General features: G+C 45.8%; 1 long non-coding RNA gene and 2 pseudogenes across 2 annotated transcripts; 2 read left to right on the top strand and 1 right to left on the bottom strand.

The window, feature by feature from the left end:
- The first annotated feature begins 2,314 nt into the window (after positions 1-2,314).
- LOC123076145 (putative disease resistance protein RGA3) overlaps positions 2,315-16,654 on the top strand; it is a 48,338-nt pseudogene continuing 33,998 nt past the window's right edge.
- LOC123104646 (uncharacterized) lies at positions 6,942-7,310 on the top strand. The gene is made up of 2 exons (XR_006450470.1): positions 6,942-6,992; positions 7,087-7,310. It is a non-coding gene; the product is annotated as an uncharacterized lncRNA (long non-coding RNA).
- Positions 9,288-16,234, bottom strand: LOC123104637 (uncharacterized; annotated as a pseudogene). The gene is made up of 15 exons (XR_006450465.1): positions 15,999-16,234; positions 15,609-15,908; positions 15,272-15,412; positions 14,868-15,173; positions 14,522-14,668; positions 14,121-14,426; positions 13,785-13,925; positions 13,390-13,686; positions 11,809-11,946; positions 11,409-11,714; positions 11,057-11,218; positions 10,710-10,879; positions 10,461-10,610; positions 9,980-10,331; positions 9,288-9,865 (listed from the first exon to the last, which is right to left on the bottom strand). The product of XR_006450465.1 is annotated as an uncharacterized protein (transcript).

The raw sequence follows: 16,654 nt of genomic DNA, 5'->3' as shown, positions 1-16,654 counted from the left end.
GAAAAATAAAAAGTGGAAGAAAAAAATAAGCAGAAAATGAAAGGTAGAGAAAAAATAAAACAGAAAAGCTAAAAATAAGTGAAAAACACAAAAAAAAGCAATTAAAAAATAAAACCAGGAAAATTAAATGTTCAAAAACTTATTAAACCTGGTTCCCGAAAAACAAAACAGAAAGAAACCGCTGCAACCTTTCCTGTAACTGGGTCGGCCCACTTCAAGAGCGTTGTAGGCAAGGTATAGTACTGGCGCACTCACGGATCTAAAATTGCAAACCTCGTTACCGAAATCACTAATTAAGGAGTACTCCTTGCGGAGATCACTCCAACTTCCCCAGGTTGCGACAAGTGGCGCACATCGCGCCACTTGTCGCAACCTGGGAGTTTTTCCTTTTTTCGTAGATCCGTTTATTCAAAACCTTTTATCTCTTAAACAGTGCGTCCAAATCTCCAACCGCTTTCACCGTTGGATTCCTCACGTCAAGATCTTCAAAACTAGATCCCATGTTGATAGGTTTTGGCGAACTCTTTTTTTTTACGAAAAAACAGACGGAAAAAACCGATGAAAAAAACGAACCGGGAACACGGGTTTTTTCCCTTTCCGATAGAGGCACGCCCGTGCCTCTGACGAAATCACAACCATGCCTCTCGCGGAAGAAAAAAAACAGAAAACGCTTTTTTTTCCTTTTCAAAAGGGGCAGCGCGTGCCTCTCGTGAAAGCACGCCCGTGCCTCCCGCGGAAGCAAAACCGTGTCTCTCACAAAAAAACAGAAAACGTGTTTTTTTTCTTTCCGAAAGAGGCACGCTCGTGCCTCTCACGAAAGCACAACCGTGCCTCTCGCGGAAGCAAAACCGTGCCTCTCGCAAAGGAAAAAAAAACTAAAAATGCGTTTTTTCCCTTTTCGAAAGAGGCATGCCCGTGCCTCTCGCGAAAGCACGGCCATGCCTCTCGCGGAAGCAAAATTGTGCCTCTCGCTAAAGAAAAAAACAGAAAACATGTTTTTTTTTCTTTCCGAAAGCGAAAGCACAACCGTGCCTCTTGCGGAAGCAAAACCGTGCTTCTCACGAAATGAAAAAAAAACAGAAAATGCGTTTTTTCCCTTTCCGAAAGAGAAACGCCCGTGCCTCTCGCGAAAGCACAACCGTGCCTCTCGTGGAAGCAAAACCGTGCCTCTCACGAAAGGAAAAAAAATAGAAAATACGTTTTTTTCCGTTTCCAAGAGGCACGGCCGTGCCTCTCACGAAAGCAGAACCGTGCCTCTCGCGAAAAAATGTGTTTTTTTGCGCAAATATATATATTTTTTGGTCGAAAAGCTAGGGAAGAGCGGTGGAAAACCAAAATGTCAAAAAACTCCAAAAAACCGTTTAAAAAGCTAAAAACACGTGCGGAAATATAAAAAAGACAAAATCCGGAGGGAGCGCCCAGAGCGCGACACGTGGCGAATGGCTGAGAGCGCGCCAAGTGGCGCTGATCGTTGCGAGGCTCCCGAAGAAGCGCTCGTTAATTAGTTGCTCCCCCTCGTTACTTTGTTTTTTTTGCTAGAATCAAATCTCGTTGCGTTAATGGTTTGCGCGGCCTGGATGGCATTTTGGGGCCCTAAAATTTTTTGCCTGGCCATCGGACGGCGACACTTAGTAGATGCTCGCCAATTCTCAAAAAAAAAAAGTAGATGCTCGCTTGATGATATTACTCCGCTGACATCTCGTCGTCGCGTCCAATAATTATAGGATTACATGCAGTCATGCACCAGCTAATTCACCCAAATGTCCAAAACTACAGAGGGTGATAGACAGTACTGCAACAATAATATGGGATTTCTGGTTTTCGTTAGCTGCGTAACAAACCTAGAAGGAGAAAGTGCCGATTAGAAAAATACGAAAATGTTTGGCCATTCGCATGGAGGCCCACATGTGAGTGAAGAAATCCCATGACCCCATCCGTCCAGCAGCATCCTCTTTTATTAATAAATGTTCGCTCGACGATACTAATCCCCTAACGTTGCATGCAACCCAATCTAGAAATATCGAAATGTCTATTGTCATTAAAATAAAAGGTTCACTTGGGGGCCCACACATGAGTGAGTGGACTCATATCCATGGATCTTTTTTCCCCGCACCACGTCGCTTCTTGTTCCCCATAACAATCGTCTTTTTTTTCAACTAAAAAAACAAGCAATCATCTTTTCCACTGCTCAAAAAAAGCAATCGTCTTTTCCGAAAGAAAAAATCGAATTAGTTCCCCACACCCACAGTGACAGCACTATAGAATCATATTCCCACCCATTCATAAGCTTTGCTGCTTCCAGATCTCCCGAATTTCTCACAACTCCCACGCATCCGCGCTGCCAAGACTTCCCTGGAGCTACCGCCGTCTTCGCCGGAGCCGCCCAGACTCCGGGGCTGCTGCTGCCCCTGTCGTCCCCTGCGCTGGTCAGGCTCTGGGGCTTCTGCTGCTGCCGCTACAGCGCCGGAGCTACTCGGCGTCCACGTGCCGGTGAGGACGAGCCGTGAAGGTGCCCTGTTCCAAGGTTGTTCCAACGAATCAGGTAACTATGGTTGCAAGATTGGATTTTTCTTGTGATTATTCGTTGAAGAATAGATGCAATACACATGCCTTGCTCAGACCATTCTCTTCTTCATCGATTTCTGCAGTGCACTTGTCTTGGTGGAGTTTCTTCCGAGCGTTGTAATGGCGGAGTTGGTGGTCACCATGGCGATCGAGCCATTGGTGTCCAAGCTGTTGGACAAGGCATCCAGCAACCTCCTGGACCAGTACAATGTGATGGAGGGAATGGAGGAGCAGCAAAAGACTCTCAAACGCAAGCTTCCGGCCATCCTTGACATCATCGCCGATGCCGAGGAGCAGGCCACGGCACACAGAAAAGGTGCTAAATCCTGGCTCCAGGAGCTCAAGACGGTGGCCTATGAGGCGAATGAAGTGTTCGATGAATTCAAGTACGAAGCATTCCTCCGTGAAGCAAAGAAAAAGGGCCACTACAAAGAGCTTGGCTTCGATGTGATAAAACTCTCCCCTGCTCACAACCATGTTGCATCCCGTTACAAAATGGGTCGCAAGCTTTGCCTGATTCTACAAGCCATTGAGGTCCTCATAGCAGAGATGCATGTCTTTGGGTTCAAGTATCAACCGCAGCCGCCGGTGTCCAAGGAGTGGAGGCAGACCGATTATGTTATCACCGACCCGCAAGAAATTGCCAGCAAATCTAAAGACAAAGATAAGGCGGAAATTGTTGGTACACTACTTCGTCAAGCTAATAATGCAGATCTCGCAGTGGTTGCCATCGTTGGGATGGGGGGCATTGGTAAGACCACATTAGCACAACTCATATATAATGAACCTGGAATTCAGAAGCATTTCCAGTTGTTGTTGTGGGTATGTGTCTCTGATACCTTTGGTGTGAACTCCCTGGCCAAGAGTATAGTTGAAGCATCTCCCAAGAAAAATGATGATACAGACAAACCACCACTAGAGAGACTTCAGAAATTGGTCAGCGGGCAGAGGTATCTCCTTGTATTGGATGATGTCTGGAATAGAGAGGTCCATAAGTGGGAAAGGCTGAAGGATCATCTTAAGCATGGTGGCATGGGTAGTGCGGTGCTAACGACAACTCGTGATAAAGGATTTGCTGACATTATGGGTGCAGATACCCACCTTCTCAGTGGTTTGGAGGATAGATTCTTAAGGGAAATTATTGAGGCTGCAGCATTCAGTTCCGAGAAAAAAAGCCTCCTGAGCTAGTCAAGATGGTTGATCAGATTGTGAACAGATGTAGTGGCTCTCCTTTAGCTGCAAGTGCACTAGGCTCTATATTTCGTACTAAGACCAGCGTGAAAGAATGGAAGGCTATAGCATTAGCAGCATTTGCACTGATGAAACTGGAATCTTGCCAATACTCAAGCTTAGCTACAACAACTTGCCATCGCACATGAAGCAGTGCTTTGCTTTTTCTGCTATATTTCCGAAGGATTACAAGATTAATGTGGCGAAGCTGATCCAACTACGAATCGCAAACGACTTTATCTCAGAACACAAGGAAGATAGTCTTGAACCATTGGACAACTTATTTTCGATGAGCTTGCCTCAAGGTCATTCTTCATGGATATAGAGAAAAGTAAAAAAGACTGGGATTATTATTCCAAAAATACATGTAAAATCCATGATCTTATGCATGATATTGCGATGTCTCTTATGGAAAAGGAATGTGTTGTTGCAACTATGAAACCAAGTCAAATCGAGTTGCTTCCAGATACTGCTCGGCATTCATTTTTGTCATGTGAAGAAACAAAAAGTATTTTAAATGTTTCTATGGAGAAAGGATCCCCAGCTATCCAAACCCTGATATGCGACAGTTATGTGCAACGCCCATTGCAGCACCTATCAAAATACAGCTCTTTGCGTGCCTTGAAGCTTTGGATAAGAACAAAATCATTTCCACTGAAACCAAGTATCTGCCTCACCTGAGGTACCTTGATCTCTCGTACAGTAATATCAAAGCACTTCCAGAAGATATAAGTATTCTATATAACCTACAAACGTTGGACCTTTCCTACTGCTCTTGTCTTGATCGACTTCCAAGGCAAATGAAGTATATGGTTTCCATCCGTCACCTCTACACTCAAGGATGTCCAGAGTTGAAGAGTATGCTTCCAGAACTTGGAAAACTCACAAAGCTGCAGACGCTCACATGTTTTGTAGCAGCAGTTACTGGCCCTTATTGCAGTGATGTTGGAGAGCTGCATGATTTGAACCTTGGTGGTCAGCTAGAGCTATGTCAGGTAGAGAATGTTACAGAAGCAGAGGCAAAAGTTTCAAATCTTGGAAATAAGAAGGATCTTAGAGAATTGACATTAAGATGGACTTCTATTTGCGAGAGCAAGGTGCTCGACAATTTCGATCCTCGTGATATGCTGCAGGTTCTCATAATAGATTCCTATGGAGGAGAGCGCATGGGTATGTTGCAAAACATGGTCGAGATCCATCTTTTTCATTGTGAAAGATTGCAATTTTTTTTCAGATTTGGTACAATCTTCACTTTTCTAAAATTGAAGGTGCGTATGCTAGAACATCTGTTGGGTTTTGAGGGATGGTGAGAAGTAAATGAGAGGCAAGAACAGACAATATTTCCTGTGCTTGAGAAGTTGTTTATTAGTAATTGTGAAAGTTGGTAACCTGAAGCACCATTGCTGCAAGGAACTTGTGGTGAAGGTGGCTATACATTGGCACGCTCAGCGTTTCCTGCCTTAAAGGTGCTCAAAATGAAAAACTTGGAGAGCTTTCAAAGATGGGATGCAGTCGAAGAGAGTAAAGGAGAACATATATTGTTTCCTCAGCTTGAGAAACTATCAATTCAGAAATGCATGAAGCTGATAAATTTACCTGGAGCACCATTGCTTCAAGAACCATGTAGTGGAGGTGGTTATAGATTGCTACGATCAGCCTTTCCTGCCTTAAAGGTGCTCAAAATGAAACGCTTGGAGAGCTTTCAGAGATGGGATGCTGCTGCCGAAGGTGAACAATTTTTTTCCACAGCTTGAAAAACTATCAGTTCAGAAATGCCCAATGCTAATAGATTTACCCGAGGCACCAAAAATCAGTGTGTTGGAAACTAAAGATGGCAAGCAAGAGATCTTCCATTTTGTGGACAAATATTTGTCTTCACTGACCAATCTGATACTGAAGCTAGAATACACAGAAACAACATTCAGAGGCTGAGTGCACTTCAGTTGTGCCCGTGGACAGCAAGGACAAATGGAACCATAAATCCCCTATTATAGTTATGAAGTTAATATGTTGCAACTCATTCTTTGGAGCACGTGCACTAGAGCCATGGGACTATTTTGTATACCTTGAAAAGTTGGAATCATCTGGAATATTGGAGGAAATCAAAAGTATCCTGGTAACATTTACCGACTATAAATCTGTATTGGCTCATGATACTGAAAATAGAGTGTTGTGTACACTATTCCAGAGAGAAGTAAAGGACGGGCGAGAGAGCCTCATGGTGAAAGTCGAGAAAGAGCATTACATCCATGAAAAAGATTTGTGGATTGAAAATGAAGAATTTTTCAGTTATTCAATCAAAAAGCACTCGACAAATCTACCGTCAGTTGCTATTGTCTGTAAGTGATTTCTTTCTATAATTTAAGTCTCTAGCTCAGCTTGTTCATTGCCTGTTATTATACTCACTATATTCTTTTGTGTGGTATTATGCAGAATGAAGATTTTTGAATTGAAAAGAGCTGGAGTCTATGGCATTGGGTTCATTGACCCAAATACCGTTAATGAAGAAGTGTTGAGAAGGAACCCTAAAGACACTGGGAAAATGCTTCTAAGGTTTTTGAAGGCCCTAAAGTACAAACCAGAAATACTTTTACCTTGGAACTTCCAGTGAGTGTTACTGTCTTGTACTACAAATTCTATTTTTTGCTTATATATATATACTCGATGTTAAGTGTAGTTGATGAGTTATGCATGCCCGCTTATACAAATCGTGTGCATAGCTACCACTGGATCCTTCTAATCATTAGAGTTCACGATGGAACTGTTGAAGCACTGGACTCGCTAAGTAAAGACCCTGAAGATTACATAGCATTCATTGCTCGAAAGACAATTTCAATCATTTATGCACTATGCCGGCTTCTTTATTAGTTCATTTCCTGATATCAAGTAAGTAATAACTCCTTTATTCATTTTGTTTGCCGGGCAGGGTTTGGAAACGTTTCATCAAAGAGGTCACCGGTGAATGGAAACCAGAGTTGAGATGGTGAAATCCCAAGGTAATTAAGTAGTACTAGCTACGTCCGTGCATCTCTTTAATTCTAGTTTCAATTCCATTGTCATGCTTCATTATTATCTTACTGAATTCTATTCTTGTAAAGTGCATGGGGCAGGCACAGGGGACTAATCTATGTGCATATTACGTTTGCGGGAACATTCGCTTTATCACCGAAAGCAGCAAGAGTGCAAGAGATCTTTGGGTACGTAAACACCATTCATATTTTTTTTCATGATCTAAGACATATACACACAACTAACATGCATATTCATATTGATCTCCTTCTTTATATATAGATGACGCAGATGCGGGATCAACTCCTACCAACGGACCGCATACGAACAATTCCAGAGGAAATTGCGGGATTTTTGCTTCAGCAGGTCATATCTCCCGACAGAGAATACCATTACCCGTTCTGCAAATGATCTGCAAATTGTGCGAGAAATTATATGATATATGATGATTGCTTGTACGAGAAATTTTATGATATATAATCGGTTCTACGATAAATTTTATTATATATGCATAACGTGTACAGTGTATAGTAGCGTAAAATACTTTTGAATTGAAAAAGTATTAAATGAAAAACACAAAATGAAAATAAAAAATAAACAATAAACACTAAACCCCTAAACCTTTAGTCCCTATGCCCTGGCGCGCGCTGCCAACCACGTGGCCAGGGTTTAATCCCGGTTCGTAGCCAACCGGGACTAAAAGCTTGAACCCTTTAGTCTCTATATACTTCAATCCCGGTTGGGCCCTTTCTAACCGGGACTAATGTCATGTTTTCTACTAGTATGTGGTTTCAACATTTGTTAGCGTCGATGGAGATATGACTAGCCGCAATCAAAATTTTGGTCCCCGCTAGTAGGAGGACCACGTCACGGTCCGTGAACGAGGTGGAGTTGAGAAGCACATGCATATGCTTCCTGTTGGGATGACCCCACACTCTGAGTCTGAGTCAGGTATCGATAATCCCAAGCTGATAATCCAAAACAACCCAGTACATTGGCTGCAATGTCAAGTCGACTAGAGTGACAACCTGGCCATTGACTAGTCAACCACGGCATCTTCCAAGTTGTGGTACGCATGTGCTACAGCAAGTGGGAGGACCATTGTGGTGCTAACAGTGAGTAGACGGAACAGGAAACACAAAATGCAAAAAGACCCTCCCACTTGTCTTTATGGTATAAGTTTTTATAGTATAAGTTTTTTTTCAAGACTTTCATGGATAGCCCCCTTCCTCAAGATACTTCCCTCTTCTTCTCCACCGCGCGTCTCATGTCCTTCTCCACCAAATACACCGCCACTACATACTCCAATCTCCATCCGCCACCACCACCATGGCTGGAAACTCCTTCCGTCGGTCCCCTCCGCCAATCCAAAGCGCATATACATGCCTCACGCTGCACAACGGATACTCCTCCCGCCCCTCCTCCTCCCTTGGCGGAGTCTTCACCCGCGACGAGCCCGACATCCCAAGGCCGGTGCCATCGCAGAGGAAGTGTGTCGGCATGTGCCAACGGTGGTGCGGAACCTGGGTCACCGAGATAACCGACCGGCACACCCACGAGAAGATTTGGAGGAAGTATAGACGTATCTCGACTCTTATCAGATGGCGAAGCAGGTGGCCTACGCCTATGACCGCGAGTCGAGGCGCTTCCATAGCGCGGATGCACACCTCAACTTCCACGACGGCTGCCCGACGCGCCGGATTTGGGGCCGTCGATCCCCAGGTGGCCACCACACGCCAAATTCGGGAGGACCGCGAGGCACGTTTGCGTCTCAAGAGGGAGTGCGCCGAAGAGGACTACATGTAGTCGCTCTGTCGGAAGTTCCCGCATCGAGTCGAGGACGAGGGCGTCGCGTTATAGGCGTACCAGGCGGCGTGTCGAGGAGCACTGCCGCACGTGAAGATGAGACGCAGGAGCCGCACATCAAGGAGGAGTGACGCTATGGGCGATTTCGTGTGGGGCCGTCCGGTGATGATGGGCCCTCTGGTGTGGAGCCGTCTACCGGGCCACCATTCATCGACCTCACCGACCGCAACCACAGTGAGGACTCCGATTTCTACGCCGGAGTTGATTGTAAGGGGCGAGGGCCTAGTGCACCGATAGTGAGTACTCCCTCCATTCCAAAATATAAGTCGTTTTTAGCTTTTTCACTATTGACTACATACAGAGTGAAATTAGTGAATCTATACACTAAATTAAATATGTCTAGATGCATATGAATCTGGGAAAATAGAGAAATGCTAAAACATCTTATATTTAGCAATGGAGGAGTAGTTGAATAGGTTGTACTTTAAAGTATTAGGTCTAGTTTGAACTAGTTTTAGGTAGTATGATCTAGTTTGAATCAAGTTTGTAGTTGTTTAGGAACTTGTTTGAATGAAATTTCAATGAAAAAATATACTCCTCTAAATTATAAGGAGTGCAATTGATGTTAAGCTCCTCCAAATTTTGAGGGATCGGCTAGATATGCCCATAGAGCAAAGTATAGGAAAGAAATAGATGTGTAACAAGTATAATAGAATTGATAGTCAAGTACACAAGCACGAGATAGATTATTGGCGTGAAACAAATTATTGGCTCATGTGGTGAATAAAGTCACAAATACTCCCTCCGTCGGAAAATACTTGTCATTAAAATGGACAAAAAGGGATGCATCTAGAACACTAAAATACATCTAGATACATCCCCTTTTAGTCATTTTGATGACAAGTATTTCAGGATGGAGGGAGTACTACTTAAATCATTAAACAACATAACCATATTACATTAATAATATCTTGAGGTGCCAAGTGCTCATCAGTTCCCTCTCATACATTTTTTTTCTCCAATAGTTGGCAGCTCTTCCGTTCATAGTTGCAAATTTAGTTACCTCAAGCATTTTTTAAGGAGATGTATCCGTTGTTGATCATCCACTCCATACTCCAGTGGTTGCTAACATGCTTGTACGACCAGTAAGCCCATCCAAATGTGGCTTTCCGATACACAGCCATCTGAGCATTTGCACACCGTTGGAAGTCTTCCTTCGAAGCACCCTTTACCTTCCACTCAGCCACCCATTCACCTGTACAAAACAAGACATGCATCAGTTATTCTGGACCTACTTTTCACGTGAAACACTAAAGTTCATGCTGGAACCGTGCATGATCAAACGATGATCTAACTATCACAGACTTACCAACAAAAGTGAGAGGGCCATCTGGCCTTGTCATGGCTGCTGAGATCACCGGCGATCTCTTTGTTGACGAAATCGATGTTCTGCTGCACATTGGATTTGTCTAACTTGGGTTCGAAGACCAGGTAGGGATGCCCGTCAAGGACGGTTCTGCTGAACGGTGTGGCAAAATCGACGAGCTCGTCCCAATGCCCTGCAATTCGGTTGGACATGATCACATAGGCCGTAGGCGAGTGCTTCCTAACAGCGTTGTAGCCCTGTTGGTAGTATCTTTTCAGGCTATCTAGGGACACACCGGATGCCAACTGGCTCATTCATCAACTCCACCGCCAGGAGGCCTGATCTCCTGGCATACCTGTATGTACATCAAATGCTAAGAAGGTTAGCAAGGAGATCGAATTACCCGGCTACTTTGCTTGATCTGAAAACATAAAAACCATATTTTCATAAGTAAAATAATAATAACAGATTGTTAAACAGAGACCTTGCTGCGAGGAAATCAATGACTTGCACTGTTTCCGCAATGTTGGAGTCTCCCCAGGTCTGCGAGCCATCCCTACTACCGCCATGCTCCCAGGGGTTCTGCGCCCCAGGTGCTGCATGTAAGTCTATGATCACGCCAATATTGTGCCTCCTGCTCATACATATTCAACAAAAACATGTAATTTCCCAAAAAGAAGTCCAATAAAACATTCAATTTTGTTGAAGACTACATATGTATCTATGTACGTACTCTGCCCATGTGAACGCGTTGTCCAAGGCTTGCAAAGAGCCTCCGACTAATGGTGCTGGAGGGTTGGGGTCGCTGGCGATCCACCACCCGACTGGGATCCTCACTGCATTAAGGCCGTTTGCCGCCATGAAAGCGAAGTCGCGTTCCACGATATATGTGCTCCGGTGTTCCTGTCAACCATATATGGAATCAACGAACTTGAAGTACAAGAATGATTGATACTTATCATGTGAGTTAAAGAAAATTCTACATCAAGATCACTTGAACTTTCTGCCACTAATATATAGCTATACGCTGTATCTAGGAAAATTATGGAGAAAATAAAAGAGGTCTTTCAGCATACGTACATTCATGATCTGTGTAGCCGTATCTTTGCCATAGCCATTGCAGATCTGGTACTCCCCTTGCAGCGCCTGCCCGACGATGGTCACCGCAAACACGGAGGGGTCTTCCTCGCCCCATTTCGTGCTCTTGACGAAGTCGGCCGTCACCGAACCATCTTTGTTTGCCTACCGTGCCAGAATTGGAAGATATGTAAATTTGATGAATCTAAGTAGGGTGTTTTTTCTTTCATGAAAGATAACCTTCGATGCAACTCGTGGTTGTAATAGTCATTGTCAATGAAAGAGTAGGTAACTTTGCCACTGATCTATCATGCAATCAACTACTACTAATGAGTGGAGTATTAAGTTAACTTACCTGTAAGAAGGACCCATTGGGTGCTCTGATCCTCATCTTATTGTTGTCAGCGTCATTGCGCACCAGCTGGAACGTCTCCGACTGCCCCGGCATGGAGGCCGTGGCCACCACATTAACGCCGGCCACGGTCACGAATTGGTTGTTGAACACCTTAAAGTTGAAGGTGTTCTCGTCGATACGCCAGAGCTTGAAGGTCTCCCAGTCGGAGGCCGAGGGCCGATTGGCGACAAGTGCCCCTCCGCCCCCATTCTCGGCAGCCAGAAACCCCTTCTGTGCCATGGACTTGAACTGCACACGCGTGCTATCCTGATCCATCGATCCAAAACGGAAGAAATTAAGCAAGATGGGATAAACATGACATTACAACCAGACGAAGGAAACTACTAGGTGAATTACTTACCAGGAGGTCTTTGTTGGGGATGCCATCGAAGAGGGAGGGCAGCCCCTTGACGATGGTCACCGCAAACACAGAGGGGTCATCGTCACCCCATGTCGTGCTCTCGCCGAAGTTGGCCGTCAATGAACCATCCTTGTTTGCCTGTGCTGCCAGCAATGGAACAGATTGATGACTCGTACTAGTTAGGTTATGTCTAGCCGATCCCTCAAAATTTAGCCACCTTATATGCGTCCTTATACTTTAGAGGAGTATATTTGCTTCTCCAAAAAAAATGTGGTTTCCAACCGGTCACGTATATTTTGCGGATCAAACAATTTATTCAACTACGCATTTCATCAAACACTTCTATGACATGTGAGTGGCAATTTAATTGCATCTGCACAATGTTCTGAGACAAGACGAGGCATAATTGAAATAGAGATCTCGTCAATCTTTTAAATAGTGGATAATAGCAAATAGAGGCAACCCTCAAAATGGGGCTATAGCGGGCTAAATCGTAGTTAAATGAGGCTATAGCGGAAAATTGTACATGGATTCCTTTGGTGACAACACGTTCAAAAAGTTATAGCGGGCTATTTAAAACTATGGATCTAGTACAAGACATACTGAAAACAAACCTTCATATGATACAATCAGATACTGGCCCATGCGCTATGTGCAGGCGGGGGGGCGGCGGGGGGGGGGGGGGGGGCAAGAGATCCTGCCGAGCTCGGCAACTGCATGCTGTTGGAGTTGCCGGCGGGAGCATCCTGAGGAGAGGAGGATCCACACGAGGATTTCTGCGCACCATTGCAGCTCGTCGTGCTGCTCGACCTCATAGTACGCGGTGGAAGCGGGCGTTCATGGTTGTGCACAAGCCTGACCGCCCGAGGACCTCCTCCTCCACTACTATACCAGTACACCATGAACCCAGATATCGTGGTGCTCCTACAAGAATCCTGTTGCTGCTCATGGCGCCCTTACGATGGACGGGACGCCATCGGCCAACGAGGCCCTACATAGCGGGCTTAGCACCAAGAAGGGGTAGTGGCGTGGAGCTCCACACGCGGTCAGAGCGGAACAGGGGTCTACTAGCAAGAGTAGTAGTCGAGCAGGGCATGGGGATTTGAGAGGGGATGGCGGCGAGTATTGGAGAGGAGAAGTCACCGGCGAAGTCATGGTGCACGGCGAGGTCACCCGAGGTTGCCGACTTGCCAGGTCGACATGACGGGAGTTCACGTGAACGGAGCCCCTGAATTTTTCCTCCATCTCTACAGTGGCTGAGTATATTTAAGAGCGGGTGAGGTGTTGGAGAAAAAACTTAACAAACCTAAACGTTTTGAGGAATAGGCTAGGTGGAGTTTAAATTAGTAAAACGAAACTTTTACTCCACTAAATGATTATAAGTGATCATCTAGAGATGGCCTTACATCGTGAAAAGATAAGTAACTTTGTATGCAACTTGTGGTTGGAATAGTCATAGCCAATGAATAAAAGATACTCACTTAGCTTGCTAGCTACTGCATGGCTCCCTCATGCCATTATTAGTATGTCCTCAGAATGAGGACAACAACTACTACTGAGTGGAGAATTAAGTTAAGTTACCTGCACGAAGGACCCATTAGGTGCTTTGATCCTCATCATATTCTTGTTTCGCACCAGCTTAAACCTCTCTGATGGACCCGGCATGGAGGCCGTGGCCACCACATTAACGCCGACGACGGTCACAGACTGGTTGCTGAACACTTTGAGGTTGAAGGTGTTCTGGTCGATCCGCCACAACTTGAAGGTCTCCCAGCCGGAGGCTGAGGCCCGGTTGGCGACCAGTGCCGCCCTGCCGCCATTCTCGGCGGCCACGAACGCGTTCTGCGTCACGGACCTGAGTTGCAGCTGCGTGCCATCCTGCTTCATCGATCCAGACCGACATAAATCAAGCAAGAGTTGACGAACCTGAAATGACAACCAGATGAAAGAAACATCTTTGTGAATTCTTTTCTTACCAGGAGGTCTTTGTTGGGGATGTCGTCGAAGAGGGAGGGTAGATCCTTGATGATGGTCACCACAAACACGGAGGGATCGTCGTCACCCCATGTCGTCGTGCTCTCGCTGAAGTCGGCCGTCATCGAGCCATCTTTGTTTGCCTGTCGTGTCAGCAATGAAGATGTGTAACATTGATGACTCTTAGTAGGTTTTTCTCATGGAAGATAACCTTCAATGCAACTTGCGGTTGTAATTGTCATAGCCATTGAAAGAGTAGGAAACTTCTCCACAGTTCGGTCGTGCAATGAATGAAGAGGTCACCTAGTACTACTGAATGGAGTATTAAGTTAATTTACCTGCAAGAGGAACCCATTGGATGCTCTGATCCTCATCCTATTCTTGTCGACGTTGTTGCGCACCAGCTGGAACGTCTCCGATTGACCCGGTGTGGAGGCCGTGGCCACGACATTAACGCCGGCGAGGGTCACGAACTGGTTGCTAAACACCTTGAGGTTGAAGTTGTTTTGGTTGATCGGATGGAGCTTAAAGGTCTCCCAGCCGGAGGCCGAGGAGCGACTGGCAAATAGTGCCGCCCCGCCGCCATCCTCGGCGGCGACGAACGCGTTTTGCGTCACGGACTTGAGTTGCAGCTGCGTGTCATCCTGCTCCATCGATCGACCCGCATAAATTAGGCAAGAGGAAATTTGTGTGGCGTTGCACGCAGCAGACAAGGGAAACAAGTAGGGTTAATCATTACCATGAGGTTGTTGTTTGGGATGCCACCGAAGAGGGACCGCAGAATCCAGCCATCGGTGATGATGGTCACCACAAACACGGAGGAGTCGTCATCGCCCCATGTCGTGCTCTCGCCAAAGTCCGCCGTCACCGTACCATCTTTGTTTGCCTGCCGTGCCAGCAATGGAAGATATGTAATTTTGATGAATCTTAGTAGGGTTTTTCTTTCATGAAAGATAACCTCCTATGCAACTTGTGGTTGTAATTGTCATTGTTAATGAGGGAGTAGGTAACTTCGACATTGATCCGTCTTGCCATCAATGAAGAGGTCAACTACTAGTACTAAGTGGAGTATTAAGTTAAGTTACCTGCAAGAACGACCCATTGGGTGCTCTGATCCTCATTCTATCCTTGTCAGCGTCGTTGCGTACCAGCTGGAACGTCTCCGACTGCCCCGCTGTGGAGGCTGTGGCCACCACATTAACGCCGGCAACGATCACGAACTGGTTGTTGAACACCTTGAAGTTGAACGTGTTCTTGTCGATCCTCCAAAGCTTGAAGGTCTCCCAGCTGGAGGCCGAGGCCCGGTTGGCGACAAGTGTCGCCCCACCACCAATCTCGGCGGCCACGAACGCGTTCTGCGTCACGGACCTGAACTGCAGTTGTGTGCCATCCTGCTCCATTGACCCAGACCAACATAAATTAAGCAAGAGTTGATGAACATGACATGACAACCAGACGAAGGAAACATCTTGGTGAATTATTTTCTTACCAGGAGGTCTTTGTTGGGTATGTTGTCGAAGAGGGAGGGCAGCTCCTTGACGATGGTCACCACAAACACGGAGGGGTCGTCATCGCCCCATGTCGTCGCCCTCTCGCGGAAGTCGGCCGTCACCGAACCATCTTTGTTTGCCTATCGTGCCAGCAGTGAATATATGTAACATTGATGACTCTTGGAAGGTTTTTTTTCATGAAAGATAACCTTCAATGCAACTCGCAGTTGTAACAGTCATTGTCAACGAAAGAGTAGACAACTTTGCCACTTATCCATGGTGCAATGAATGAAGAGGTCAACTAGTACTACTGGGTGGAGTATTAAGTTAATTTACCTGTAAGAGGGACCCATTGGGTGCTCTGATCCTTATCCTATTCTGGTCAGCATCGTTGCGGACCAGCTGGAACGACTGAACTGATGTGGAGGCCGTGGCCACGACATTAACGCCGGCGACGGTGACGAACTGGTTGCTAAACACCTTGAAGTTGAAGGTGTTCTGGTTGATCCGATAGAGCTTGAAGGTCTCCCAGCCTGAGGCCGAGGGACGGTTGGCGACCAGCGCCGCACCGCCGCCATTCTCGGCAGCCACGAACGCGTTCTGCGTCACGGACTTGAACTGCAGCTGCGTGCCATCCTGCTCCATCGATGGACCGGAATAAACCAAGATAATGAGGATGGCATTCCACTCAAACGAGCGAAACAGCTAGGTGATCGAATTCATTACCAGGAGATCTTTGTTGGGGAGGCCGTCGAAGAGGGAGGGCAGAATCCAGCCCTCAGTGACGAGCCAGTTTCCGAGGTTCACCGACCGGATGGGGGGACGAGGAGAAGCCGGGTTCGCCATTTTCGCTACTACAGCAGTTTCTCTTTGATGTGGTCTTCTTGCTAGTCTGGTCGGTCTCGCTTAAGTAGGAGATGTTTAAGTGGGTGGGAGAACCTCCATGTGGGCGCAAGTTGGGCTACTAAACTGTGTCAGAAGAGGCCACTTGGTTTATACTACAAGTGTGAACTACTCAACTATATGCGTTGCGTGAACCGCTCGACCACTCCAACTATATTCCTTTTTTCCGATTGGCCTGCCTTACCCGGCGGCGTACGCGTCTGCTCTACTACTCCGCTCGCCAGAAAATTGTACTCCCTCTGATCCTAAATAATTCGCGTACGTTATAATATGAGTTATTCATTTCCATTGAAATTTAAAACGGATTGGAGGGAGTCAATCATTTCTGCAGTTGAGATCCGTATGAGCCACTATAGCCAATTCATTTCATAGCAGGAGATTCAACAGTGAATAACCTAAATTCCAATTCGGAGTATATATAATTTTAGGGTTTGTTAGAATTGGAATTTTGTAGAATCGCTTGTAGGTTTTGGGTGGTT

Source organism: Triticum aestivum, chromosome 1B (genome assembly GCF_018294505.1).
Source record: "Triticum aestivum cultivar Chinese Spring chromosome 1B, IWGSC CS RefSeq v2.1, whole genome shotgun sequence".
NCBI lineage: Eukaryota > Viridiplantae > Streptophyta > Magnoliopsida > Poales > Poaceae > Triticum > Triticum aestivum.
The sequence above is the reverse complement of the archived record's forward strand: the minus strand, read 5'-3'. Positions and strand labels throughout refer to the sequence as shown.